Source organism: Biomphalaria glabrata, chromosome 3 (assembly GCF_947242115.1).
Source record: "Biomphalaria glabrata chromosome 3, xgBioGlab47.1, whole genome shotgun sequence".
Taxonomy (NCBI): Eukaryota; Metazoa; Mollusca; class Gastropoda; family Planorbidae; genus Biomphalaria; species Biomphalaria glabrata.
Window position 1 is genome coordinate 7,259,403 of NC_074713.1, and position 13,447 is coordinate 7,272,849.

Genomic DNA, 13,447 nt, shown 5'->3' on the forward strand with positions numbered 1-13,447 from the left:
ATTGGTGTATATTTTGTGACGGCTGAAGTCGCCAGTATTTTCTGTAATTTATCTTACATATAATAAACTTTGTGTCTGCTACCAGTGTGTTCATCAGTAATTCCAAATGTTATCGTTGGAGACTTTAGTATACTAGTAATGTTGCGCACTTGCAAATCTAGTGCGCCTAATAGAGTACATCGTTAAGAGGAGTATCATAGCCGTACCAGAAGAGGTACCTACAACACACGGACACACCCACGCCGCTACGCCTACAGCCAAAACCAGGTAGCGACATTTGGTGGCCAGTATGGTAGCCAGTATGGACCTACAACATAGGTGACATTTGGCCTTTGGTGACCAGTAGAGGAGTCTTAAAAGGATCTCAATCGCCTCTATAGTAAACAGCGCAAGACTACACGTTAGACCGGTACTTCTTTCTCAAGATGGCGGCTAACTAAACAAGTACGAAATCCAGCCTGCCCACAAGATCCATTCAAGTAACACCTGCATCCTGAGATCCATTCAACGCCAACCCTGTTCCTAGATCTACCTCTGACACCTGTCCGGTGTGAAACAGAAGACGACTCGATTCCCATCTAAAGCTACAGATGTCGTCTGAAAGAAAGAGCCATACCAGTCAAGACATCGCTTGATGACACTAATCACAGATACACCGCTTCATCACTAGTGCTCGCCACTATTCATCATTGGCACACTCGCACCTTGATATGGTCGTACCTACTTGTGATCTTCCCAATCATCGTGGATTATTATTTTGGATTACTTGACAGAGCATTTGAGCATTTGAGCCATCTTATGGCATTGAACTGGATTATTTTTCTTCTACCACTTTAATGCTCATAGTAACGTGTACTCTTAAATTGGATTACTTATACATGGATTATTATTCTTAAATTGGATTACTTTTAGTATACATGGACATGGATTATCATTCTTAAATTGGATTACCTATACATGGATTATTAGCGAACCACCCAAGCTATAAGAGGATTAAACTACACTAGTCGACAAGAAAAGAGTCTGTAAGTCACTATTAACAAATTAAATACATGCATATGATTATAAAGTACATGGATTTTGCTTTGATATAGTAGTAATTAAACTTGATTGTTAGTAGAGTTAGTAATTGATAACTCTTGGCATTTTTGGAGCCATATTTTGATTTCATTTCTTCTAAGTATTTTTTAAGGGTGGCTGGAGAGGGACTATTGTATGAACTATCATAACAATAGGATCTATTAGGGTCTATCCTATTTGTTCTCTAACCTCTATAAGGCCCAATGCGTTTGAGGCTCTCCTTGTTGGTACGGAGGTCATAGAATATAGTGGGAAATTATTTATCTAGCTGTTGAGTCTTGTTTGTATTTCTGTCAGTGTACTTAATCTGTATCTATATTGTTGTTTGTTTAAAAGTCCTGTATCCATATATCTGTATTTCTCCTGTCACATTTCTACTTTTTATTAATTTCTTTAAAAGCAGACTGTGTTGTTCTCTATATTGTTTCTGTGTTTGTCCTTTTACTTATACTGTACATATATTTTCTTTCTTTTACTAATTTACATTTTTTTACTATTTTACTCTGGCACAACAGCACACATGTATAACATATATTGATATTTGTGAATATTGAATTTGAATAGTTTATAATTGAGCAACTGAGTAAATTTTGATCTAGATCTATACATTTGTTTCACAATTATCACTACATTCTTTCATTACATTGTAACCATTGATTGAATTTTTTATATTATTGTGTAATATACACATGTTAAATAATTGACACACACTGTATTGACAAGTATAACACAGTACATTTTTCTTTTCTCACTTAATTAACTACACAAAGCATTAAACATGTCTTCCTATGACAAAATTTTAGAGCTAGTGAAAATCATGGAACTAGAAGGGGATGAGAAAAAGGAATTTATCAAAAAAGAATTAGAAAAGGCTGAAAAAGAAAAAGATAGAATAGAAAAGGATAAAGATAGGGAAGAAAGAGCTGCTGAAAGAGCTCATCAGAAAACATTAAAAGAACTAGAAACTAGACAAAAAGAACTAGAACTAGAAGCTGCCAAAACAAATTCCAACATTAATACCCAACAGTCTACAACAAAGCCATTCATCTCCAAATTCCACAAATATAATGCAAAAGATGAAACACTTGAAAACTATTTAGTCCAATTTGAGCATATAGCCTCAACCTATAGTCTTAACAATGAGGACATGGCCAAACACCTACTAGCAAATTTGTCTGGAGAACCCCTCAACATCATTTCCACTTTAACTGTAGACCAAAAGAAAGACTATGCAGCAGTAAAAACTAGATTATTAGAACACTTTGGAAAAAACTCAGATTTCTATCGTAAGCTATTCAGGGACACTAAATTGAAAAAAGATGGGGACTTCAACAGAATAATATTCGACATGAGGACTAACATGATAAAATGGTTAGAGCTAGCAAAATGTGACATCAAAGACCCGACACAAATCCTAGACATGCTACTCATTGACAATGTCCTCAACAACGTGACAGACTTAGTATTTACTTTCCTTAAGAAAAAAAAGATCAAGACAGAGACTGAACTGATAACGAATCTAAATCTATTTAAAGACAGTCACCCTGGACACACGATTGACAAAAGAGACCTACACCAACTAGTAGCCACAGCAACAACATTCAACAACAACAACAATGACAAATTCAAATGGTCCAACACCAAGACTTGTTTCAATTGTGGGAGAAAAGGTCATGTAAAAAACCAATGCAAAGCTCCTATAAACTACAATAACAATTACAGATACAGAAGTTACACTAGTTTCTACAACCCAAACAGCTACAAACAAAACAACAATAATTACAATAATAGACCACATAGACTACACCAGAGTGCAAGTCCCAATGAAAGAAGAAGTTTTGCAAACAGTTACCAACACAATAGCTATAACAGAAACAGGCAATCCAGAAGGGACCAATATAACTACCACACAAACAACCACCCAAACAACTACAATAGAGGAAACAATAGAAACAACAGTGGCAATAACACCAACACCCATAGAGAGGAAAATGTAGCCTACATGCAAGCAAATAAGTCCAAAATAAAAGTCTTTCCATCCTATGTTAATTCTAAAGAAGTAGGATCAATTCGCGACAGTGGAGCCACGGCAATAATAGTTAAAGCCTCTTTAGTCAAACCAGGACAGTATCTAGAAGAAACAGTAAAAGTGACCTATGCAAATATACAAAAATTCGATATTTGCAAGACCGCTAAAGTCCTAATAGAATCACCCTGGATTACAGGAGAACTAGAAGCCATAGTCATGGACACCCCAGCACAAGATCTAATAATAGGCAATGTAGATGGTGTAAAAGATCCAACACTAGAAGAAGTTATGCAATGGGCGGAAGATAGACAAAAATACTCCCTATTTAAACATGAGGCACTATTAGCTCAAACTAGATCACATAAAAAAATAACACCAGAAATAGAATGCCCCACTGTATTACTTAATGAAATAGGCATAACTAGGGAGGAACTAATAGATATGCAGAAAAATGACACCACAATACAAGACCTCTTAAGCAAAGATTATAACAAGATAAATTTAAATAACCACCATATAGAAATAAACAACTTAGCCATTAGATATAACAGGAAAGAAAACTGTACTAGACTTCAAATCCTGATCCCTAAAACTTTAAGAGCTAAAATATTAAATATGGCACATGATGACCCCACAGCAGGACACTTAGGAAAAAAGAAAGTATATGCTAAGATAGCCAACAAATTCTTCTGGCCAAAGATGGGAAAGGACATTAAGAACTATGTAAACAGTTGCACAGAATGTGCCAAACAAAAAACAGTGACTAGAGCCCCATTAGAAAAATCAGATAAATCTCACTATTTTTGGGACAAAATTGCCATGGACATAATGGGACCCCTAACTACCAGCAGTAAAGGGAATAAATATATTTTGGGTATCATTGACATGTCCACTAGATGGGCAGAGGCATTTCCTCTAAAAGATATAAAGGCTATTGACATATGTAATTGCTTAAAAACACTTTTTCTAAAATTTGGATTCCCTAATAAGTTACTGTCAGACAATGCATCAAACTTTAAGTCCCACCTTAACCAAGCATTTGCAGAAATGACTAACATCCGCCTAGTCCATAGCACTATCTACTCACCACAGGGAAATGGAGTCATAGAAAAATGGAATAGAACGGTAAAACAGATGATATATAAGCTAGAAAGAGACTCAATGAGTACCTGGGACCAGACTCTTAGCTATGCTATATTTGCCTACAACACTAGCATCCATGAAACCACCAAATTCAGCCCCTATGAGCTTGTATTTAACAGAAAACCTAAAGGACCGTTAGAGTTATGGGCTGACAACATGTTAGACTTAGAAAACATAGAACAGTACCATCCTTGGATAATTCAGACCAAACAACAGCTTAGACAAGGAATAAAACTAGCAGAGATAAACATGGACAAAAATCTAGAAAGGCATAGGAAAATAAAAAACAGAAATAGAAAACTAAGAACACTAAATGTAGGTGACCAAGTTTTTGTTAAGATAGAAAACAAACACTGTAAAGATAAGAATGAGGGACCATTTAAAGTTATAGAGAGAATTAATAACAAAGTGTACATCATTGATAAAGATGGTAGAGAATGCAAACTCAATATTGACAAACTTGTAAAATTGGATAAGAGACAAATAACTGACACAGATATAATTGAACCTGATGTAGAAACCAAACACAACATACAAGAACATATAGTAAGCACCATAAACACCACACACAACAGTAGTCCAAATATTGAAAATGATATGTTACAGAATTTGACAGTTAAATATAGTGATGTAATTACACAAAAGCTAGGATGTACCAATCTGATAGAACACACAATAAAACTCAACAAAGCACTACCAACTAAGACAAAAGCCTATAATATCCCCAAAGCATATGAGGACTTAGTTAGGACAGAAATGACAAACTTAATTAAAGATGGGAAGATAGAGAGAAACATGTAAATATGCATCACCCATGGTCATTGTAAAAAAGAAAGACAGTGGAGTAAGAATCTGCTGTGACTTGAGAGAAATAAATAAATGCACAGTCATAGACCCAGAACCCCTACCAGACACTGACAGCATAATTACAACTTTAAGCAAATCATCCCTATTCACAACAATGGACTTAAACAGAGGCTTCTGGCAGATTAAAATGGACCCTGACTCTAAAGAATATACAGCATTCAAATGCACTATGCCAGGCCTAGAAGGTATCTATGTCTGGAATGTCATGCCATTCGGCTTAATAAATAGTACAGCCACATTTCAGAAATGCATGTCAAAACTATTAGAAGGCATAAATAATGTATTGTCTTATGTAGATGACATTTGTGTTTTCACCAACTCACAACAGGAACACATTCATGTACTAGAGCAAATATTTTCAAGACTAAGAACACACAACATGACACTAGCCCCCAAGAAATTAAACCTAGCCAAGCCTGAAATCCAATTCTTAGGATATTGCATTACCAATGACAAAATTACACCCACTGAAACAAACCTAACAAAGATTAAAAACATAAAAGAACCTAGGACTAAGAAAGACATGAGATCATTATTAGGACTTTGCAACTTTTATAGAAAGTTTATTCCAAATTATGCACAGATAATTGAGTCCCTTGTTGAATTTACTAAAAAGAAGCATGGAAACACAATTTGTATAGATGAAAAAAGTAGACTAGCATTAAAAAACTTAAAAGATAAATTTAATGAGAAACTAGAATTAGCCAGTATTGACCCAACATCAACACTATCACTATACACTGATGCCTCCAACACTGGTATACAGCAAAGAGAGTCATTTTTTAAGCCAATAGTACACATCAGTAGAACACTGTCTGAAACAGAAAAAAAATACTCAGTGATTGAGAAAGAATTATTAGCCATTGTATGGTCAGTTGTAAAACTCAAGAATTACTTGTTAGGTAGATTTTTTAGCATCAAGTGTGATCACAAACCATTACTGGCACTAAAAAGAAAAGATCTAAAAAATGACAGGATAAACAGATGGACACTCATTCTCTCAGATTACAAATTTGATTTAGAAAGCATTCCAGGACATGAAAATGTAATAGCTGACTTTTTATCCAGATACATAATACATGAAAATGAAACAAGTGAAAATAATGACATTAAACACATTAGCCAGGACATTCTGACAGAGTAAATAAGCAGTACAAAACACTTAGAAACAAGTAGTAGTAGTCATCTAAGTTAAATTAACATTCTACACATTTTTAAAATAAGTTATGACACTTTATTGTTACACTTTTCTTTTGGGTCATGATGACATTTATGCTTATAATCAATAACAGATCATCTATTTTCTACTCATTGTATTTTATTGTCAACTTGTAATATGACAAATGCCAGATGTGTTTATTTTGTGTGTATATATTGTATTTCATTACTGATTGTGCACAGCAATGTAAACAATGAGATGTAAACAACAGTGAACTACTTGAACTGTTGACCTAAATTTTTTTTCATAACAACTCACAGATGTAAATATTGTCTAAAATTTTGTACACACCTGAATACTACAATGAATGTTTATAAACATGGAAATTTGTTTACTATTGTACTTCAATACTACACTCAGACTATTTATAGTAGTCTTATGCAAGGTCAACCTTGAACTGGATTGACATGTATCTGAAAATTTATTTTTTTTTTCTTTTTCTCATTTTTCTTGATGATGGCAAAACTTAGAATAATATCTTGACACAGCACATCACAGTTGTAAATAAATATGAAATTTTTTTCTGTAATCATTTTGAGTAAATTTACTCAGTGTGTCAAATGATACACATTGATAATGTTGTGCACCTACAATTATAGTAAAACATTGGATGTGGAATAACTTGTATATTTTTTCCTTTTTTATATTGAGTACCATGTGATTGTTTGTACAAATTTTTTTTTTCAGTACAAATGTATGCATAAAGTTTGTTAACACTTGATGGAGGTACTTTTCATTACAATTAATGTTACATTTCAGTGATTTTGCTCTCAGTGAATTAAGTATATAAATGATTTTTTTTTTTTTTGGACTCAGTAATTTATATGATGTTATACATAACTACTAAGCTTATATAAGATGATATGAGCAATTGGAGGGAACTTACAGCACTTGATAGAATAATGGACTAAGCTCATATATATTTGTACAGTGATATTAATGTAAAATATATTTGTCAAAGATTTTTGGTCAAAAATCTTTTTGGAGTGTGGGGCGTATGTCACAGTCCAGTTTTAGAACCTCTGCGACATGAAGTGACACTCAGTCACCTATTGTAACATTCCGTGCGGGCAAGCACGAGGTTATGTGAATAAGTTAAAGGACTCTAAAATAAGGGTCAAAAGTTAGTTAGTAAAGAACTCCAGCAGAGAGTGGATGTACGATTTTCTCTGTCTGTAATATGTACCTTAATGAATTTGATTTAATGTTAACTTGAGAGTTTTTCTTCGGACTTATATTTTGAACATTTCATTGAAGTGATTACTTATTCCATCTGGCATGAACAGCCAGTATTTATTGGTGTATATTTTGTGACGGCTGAAGTCGCCAGTATTTTCTGTAATTTATCTTACATATAATAAACTTTGTGTCTGCTACCAGTGTGTTCATCAGTAATTCCAAATGTTATCGTTGGAGACTTTAGTATACTAGTAATGTTGCGCACTTGCAAATCTAGTGCGCCTAATAGAGTACATCGTTAAGAGGAGTATCATAGCCGTACCAGAAGAGGTACCTACAACACACGGACACACCCACGCCGCTACGCCTACAGCCAAAACCAGGTAGCGACAGTTGCTTACCAAATCTAATTCTTTGTTGTTGTTTGTTGTTTTTTTTTCAATATCTTTTTCTTTATTTTGTTATGTCCCCTGACTCTACCAAGAATTGAACCTCCGACGTCTCACCTGTTAACCTTGTTCTTTTCTGCGTCTCTAAGACTCATTGAAATACCTGGTGGCTTGACTAGACATCTGCTGTATCAAATCACTTCAGTGGTTAAAAAACAACAACTGGTAAGCGGTCAGAAATGAGGGCGGGTGGAGAAGTCATAGGTGTCCAAACCACTTTTCTTTGTGGGTTGTCAAGATCTTGATATCAGCTCTTGATGGCTATACGTCTAGGGTGATTCTTACTGATGTAATTTAGCTGATAAAACACACACATCACAGATGACTATGGATTAAAGACCACAATATTCAATAATGATATAAATCATGATCTCTGGACACAAATTTGCATATGAAAAATAAATATTTAATTAACAACTATAGTTACATATAACATGTGATTCTAGAATTAAAATTTAATAATCACATAGACATTGATGCTTGGCTGTAGGTCACGATGAACTTTCCATTTCTCTTGTCTCTCTCTCTCTCTCTCTCTCTAGTCTCTGCACGGATCCTGGAACCCAACGTCACAGTCCGCTCAATACTAGAGTGATATCCCCTTGAGTAGCAGGCAAAGATACACCATATATAGATCTACCGTCTCTGACCGTCAGAATGTCACTAAGACTCAGACAGTCGCCAAGACTGTCACTCTAAATAGACAAATAATCAAGATATCGCTAACAACTAGCTAAAGCGCCATACTATTTATTCATAATCTATTAACATCTAATGCTAGATATATAACTAATAAAAACATTTCTTCTTACCCTGGTCCTTAAGAATTAGTTCCTACATGTTGTCTCTGGCAAACAACTCACACATCTTGGAGCCAAGATCGCGAGCCAACCTCGGCGACTTGCTCCCAATGTCTGTATGTGTCGTCTACCAGAAAACGCCTAGCACACGACACACGCCCCTGCTAACACTACATGGCGCTGTGTCCCGACTGCCCCAAACTCTACTCTATATAGGCTGAGTATCTAGCCTACGCCTAAACTAACATTACTAATGTCTGTCCCGACCCACATATCAGTCTCTCTACAAGACAAACACCTAACTGACATTGTCCTAACCTTTGTCTGGTCTCTGTCAAGTCTATCGGTGAGCTTTGATAACATCTATTAAACTAATTAATAACCCTTGCACAACACTGTGACATCTTCCCCTTCTCCTTTGACTTTTGTTGCAATATTTGCAACCAAAGTCACACTAATGCGACTGTCTAAACTGCCTCTACCACCTCACATTTTGAGAACAAATTCTGGAACTATATTGAGACATAAAAATAATGTTATAGAACACATGCAGCATTGCTAACCAAAGTCTTTAGGCAACTGTAGCACACTGGAATAAGATTATAAAATCATAAACAAAGTGGTTGTAATTAAGAAGAAAAAAAAATCAAAACAAACATGTGAACATCGTCATCTCATATATCTGCACTGCAACTGTCACAAACTTCAACTTTAAACATCAAATAATATAGTCATGAATCTCTGCAAGTAGATTTACAAAAAAAATATACATCAAAGTGAACATGCAATTCTGCCAATCAAATCTTGAGTGCAAGTAAAACACGAATTAATATAAAACTAAAAGTAAGAAAAATGATATCATCTAATCATGGACAAAGTTTTTCGGATTGCAAGCTCCACTTGCATCTTATTTTCGACCTAAATATAGAACAGTATAATTCAATATATAAGTAACTAAAACATAATGATAATAAAATGAAAATACAAAATTCATTAGCATCCCTATAATAGAATAGAAATTGTAAAATGGCTGTACTCATTGCCAGTGTCCATCACACATGTCGTAGAAAAAAAAACAACGCTTTGTCATTTACTTCAGTGTCTGTTATGCACTCTCCTCCATTAGAAGGACTCACTTGACTCTTCAACAAACAACTCATGTTCCACCTTGGATACAAATGTCCTAAAACGTCAATTTTCTGAACTACCTAGATAGCGTGTACATTAATCGCCATAACTCAGCTAAAGCTCAAATATTTGCCAACAAAAAAAAATCTATGTAAAAAAAAATCAATACCAATTCAAGCTCGTCAGGCCTAAACTTTAACATCTTAGTAATATCAAACGTTGAACAAACTAATCAAATGACCTTGATAAACTGATGATCTGTCAACACAGCAACATCTCACTGAAATAAAAAAATCCACGACATACCTAATGTCGGATATTCTATATAGAGCTATAGCCAACTATCATCAACACGTTCAAGCAAAAAAAATAGACGGCATACAAAAAACTGAAACCAGGCCCAACAAAACTCGAGACCCACTGTAAAAAAAAACAACTCTTGCCGCAACAACAAAAAATCATTACGTCACCCTGTGACTTAACTACCATGAATCCGTACAACAAGGACACACCAGGTAAAAAAAATCAACGCTCGACCTCAACTAAGAGGGAGAAGAAAAACAAATGTCCCTGCCCTCTGGCATGGCACTGGAAACGAAATTCCAAAACTTCCATTAACAACTACAAGGTTTGATAGGCATTACTAAAATACATGGGTGGGGTAGACACTACATGACCCAACGCCATTGTCTGTCTCTCAAACCCCCTATCCCGCCTATCAAAACACCAAAATGGCAACAAAAAAAACAACTGGCCAACAGTACTGCTCACCTGGCTAACCATCTACAAAACTTAACAAGCTAAAAAGCAAGAAAAAAAAATAACTGAGGACAACGACACTATACGTTTGCCCAACGCGAACATACAGGTCCAACCCCCTTCTACCTTCTCCAAACAATAACTCGCCCCTGTCTGCCTGCAAAAAACACAGTATAAGCACGGTATAAATGTAACACTGCCCAGTGCAGTAATTATGCTTTAAAAATAATGTCCACCTCTTTCTATCCCACCTCTATGAAATCCCTAAGCTCCCTATCAAAAATAAAAACAAGAAAACTTACACCTATCTCACTACATCATACAGCTTACCTAAACATTGAAAAAACACGCGCTGAAGATAACTACGTTACCCTCAAACCGTGGATACACGAAGGCCCCAAGACAATGGGCGCAGGAATCAGGAGTGACAGTCTAAAAATAGATCATGTGTGACGTCCACTGCCAAACAGCCAATTCACCTGTACCACAACAAATGCTAGGCAGAAAACAAAATGTAGAAAAAAAAAATCTTGAAAAATACAATCATGGTATTACAAGTGTAAACAGAAACTCTACTTAATGCTAATTCTAAGCAGTGAATATTCGTCCAAACCTTTACAAGCAAAATACAATTTTCTCAATACTATGATGGATAAAAAAAATAAATGTCAATACTATATCAAGTATAACTAAAGTATTTTCACTTAAAGAAAAATAACAGGTCCCAGTTATTCATTAGCCCCCAGACATCATTAAAGTGTCGTAGAAAATTAAAATAAAACTTTAGACGAGGCCCCAATTGTCAAGATCTTGATATCAGCTCTTGATGGCTATACGTCTAGGGTGATTCTTACTGATGTAATTTAGCTGATAAAACACACACATCACAGATGACTATGGATTAAAGACCACAATATTCAATAATGATATAAATCATGATCTCTGGACACAAATTTGCATATGAAAAATAAATATTTAATTAACAACTATAGTTACATATAACATGTGATTCTAGAATTAAAATTTAATAATCACATAGACATTGATGCTTGGCTGTAGGTCACGATGAACTTTCCATTTCTCTTGTCTCTCTCTCTCTCTCTCTCTCTAGTCTCTGCACGGATCCTGGAACCCAACGTCACAGTCCGCTCAATACTAGAGTGATATCCCCTTGAGTAGCAGGCAAAGATACACCATATATAGATCTACCGTCTCTGACCGTCAGAATGTCACTAAGACTCAGACAGTCGCCAAGACTGTCACTCTAAATAGACAAATAATCAAGATATCGCTAACAACTAGCTAAAGCGCCATACTATTTATTCATAATCTATTAACATCTAATGCTAGATATATAACTAATAAAAACATTTCTTCTTACCCTGGTCCTTAAGAATTAGTTCCTACATGTTGTCTCTGGCAAACAACTCACACATCTTGGAGCCAAGATCGCGAGCCAACCTCGGCGACTTGCTCCCAATGTCTGTATGTGTCGTCTACCAGAAAACGCCTAGCACACGACACACGCCCCTGCTAACACTACATGGCGCTGTGTCCCGACTGCCCCAAACTCTACTCTATATAGGCTGAGTATCTAGCCTACGCCTAAACTAACATTACTAATGTCTGTCCCGACCCACATATCAGTCTCTCTACAAGACAAACACCTAACTGACATTGTCCTAACCTTTGTCTGGTCTCTGTCAAGTCTATCGGTGAGCTTTGATAACATCTATTAAACTAATTAATAACCCTTGCACAACACTGTGACATGGGTGACGAATCCGCATTCATAAATGTGACCATTTTTTTTTTGTTTTTTTTTAAGAAAGAGGTAATATAGAATATGTAAGCACTAGCGGATCCAGAACTTTGGAGTGGGGGGGGCGATTTTTTTCCAAACCCTAACCCTAACGCCCAGTAAACCCTAACCCTATGCATAAACGTGTGTACAGAACACACACACACATACACACACACATATATATATATATATGAGAATTTTAAAAAGCAGCCTTTCTCAACCTTCGGCGAAAAAGTGGGGCAACGCTAAAAGGTTCCCTAGTGGGGTTTGGGGCAAAGCCCCGACGACAAAAGCATTTTCTTGTATTCACATGACATCTAAAGCTTATTATTCATCAATGGAGTTCGAGGCGAAGCCACGACGACAAAAGCGTTTTCTTGCATTCTTCACTACAGAAACGCATTCTCCTGACATCCACAGCTCATCATTCATTAATGAAGTTCGGGGCGAAGCCACGACGACAAAAGCATTTTCTTGTATTCTTCACTACAGAAACGCATTCTCCTGACATCTATAGCTTATTATTCATCAATGAAGTTCGGGGCGAAGCCCCGACGCTAAAAGCATTTTCTTGTATTCTTTACTGCAGAAACGCATTCTCCTGACATCTACGCTTATTATTCATCAATGGAGTTTGGGGCGAAGCCCCGACGACAAAAGCGTTTTCTTGAATTCTTCACTGCAGAAACGCATTCTCCTGACATCTAAAGCTTACTATTCATCAATGGAGTTCGGGGCAAAGCCGCGACGACAAAAGCATTTTCTTCTATTCTTCACTACAGAAACGCATTCTCCTGACATCTATAGCTTATTATTCATCAATGAAGTTCGGGGCGAAGCCCCGACTCTAAAAGCATTTTCTTGTATTCTTTACTGCAGAAACGCATTCTCCTGACATCTACGCTTATTATTCATCAATGGAGTTTGGGGCGAAGCCCCGACGACAAAAGCGTTTTCTTGAATTCTTCACTGCAGAAACGCATTCTCCTG

The 13,447-nt window shown here is 35.9% G+C and overlaps 1 long non-coding RNA gene across 1 annotated transcript; it reads right to left on the minus strand.

Annotated features, from left to right (window-relative positions):
- Positions 1–8,350: 8,350 nt before the first annotated feature.
- LOC129925136 (uncharacterized) lies at positions 8,351–12,420 on the minus strand. The gene is made up of 2 exons (XR_008776917.1): positions 12,035–12,420; positions 8,351–11,917 (listed from the first exon to the last, which is right to left on the minus strand). It is a non-coding gene; the product is annotated as an uncharacterized LOC129925136 (long non-coding RNA).
- Positions 12,421–13,447: the final 1,027 nt, after the last annotated feature.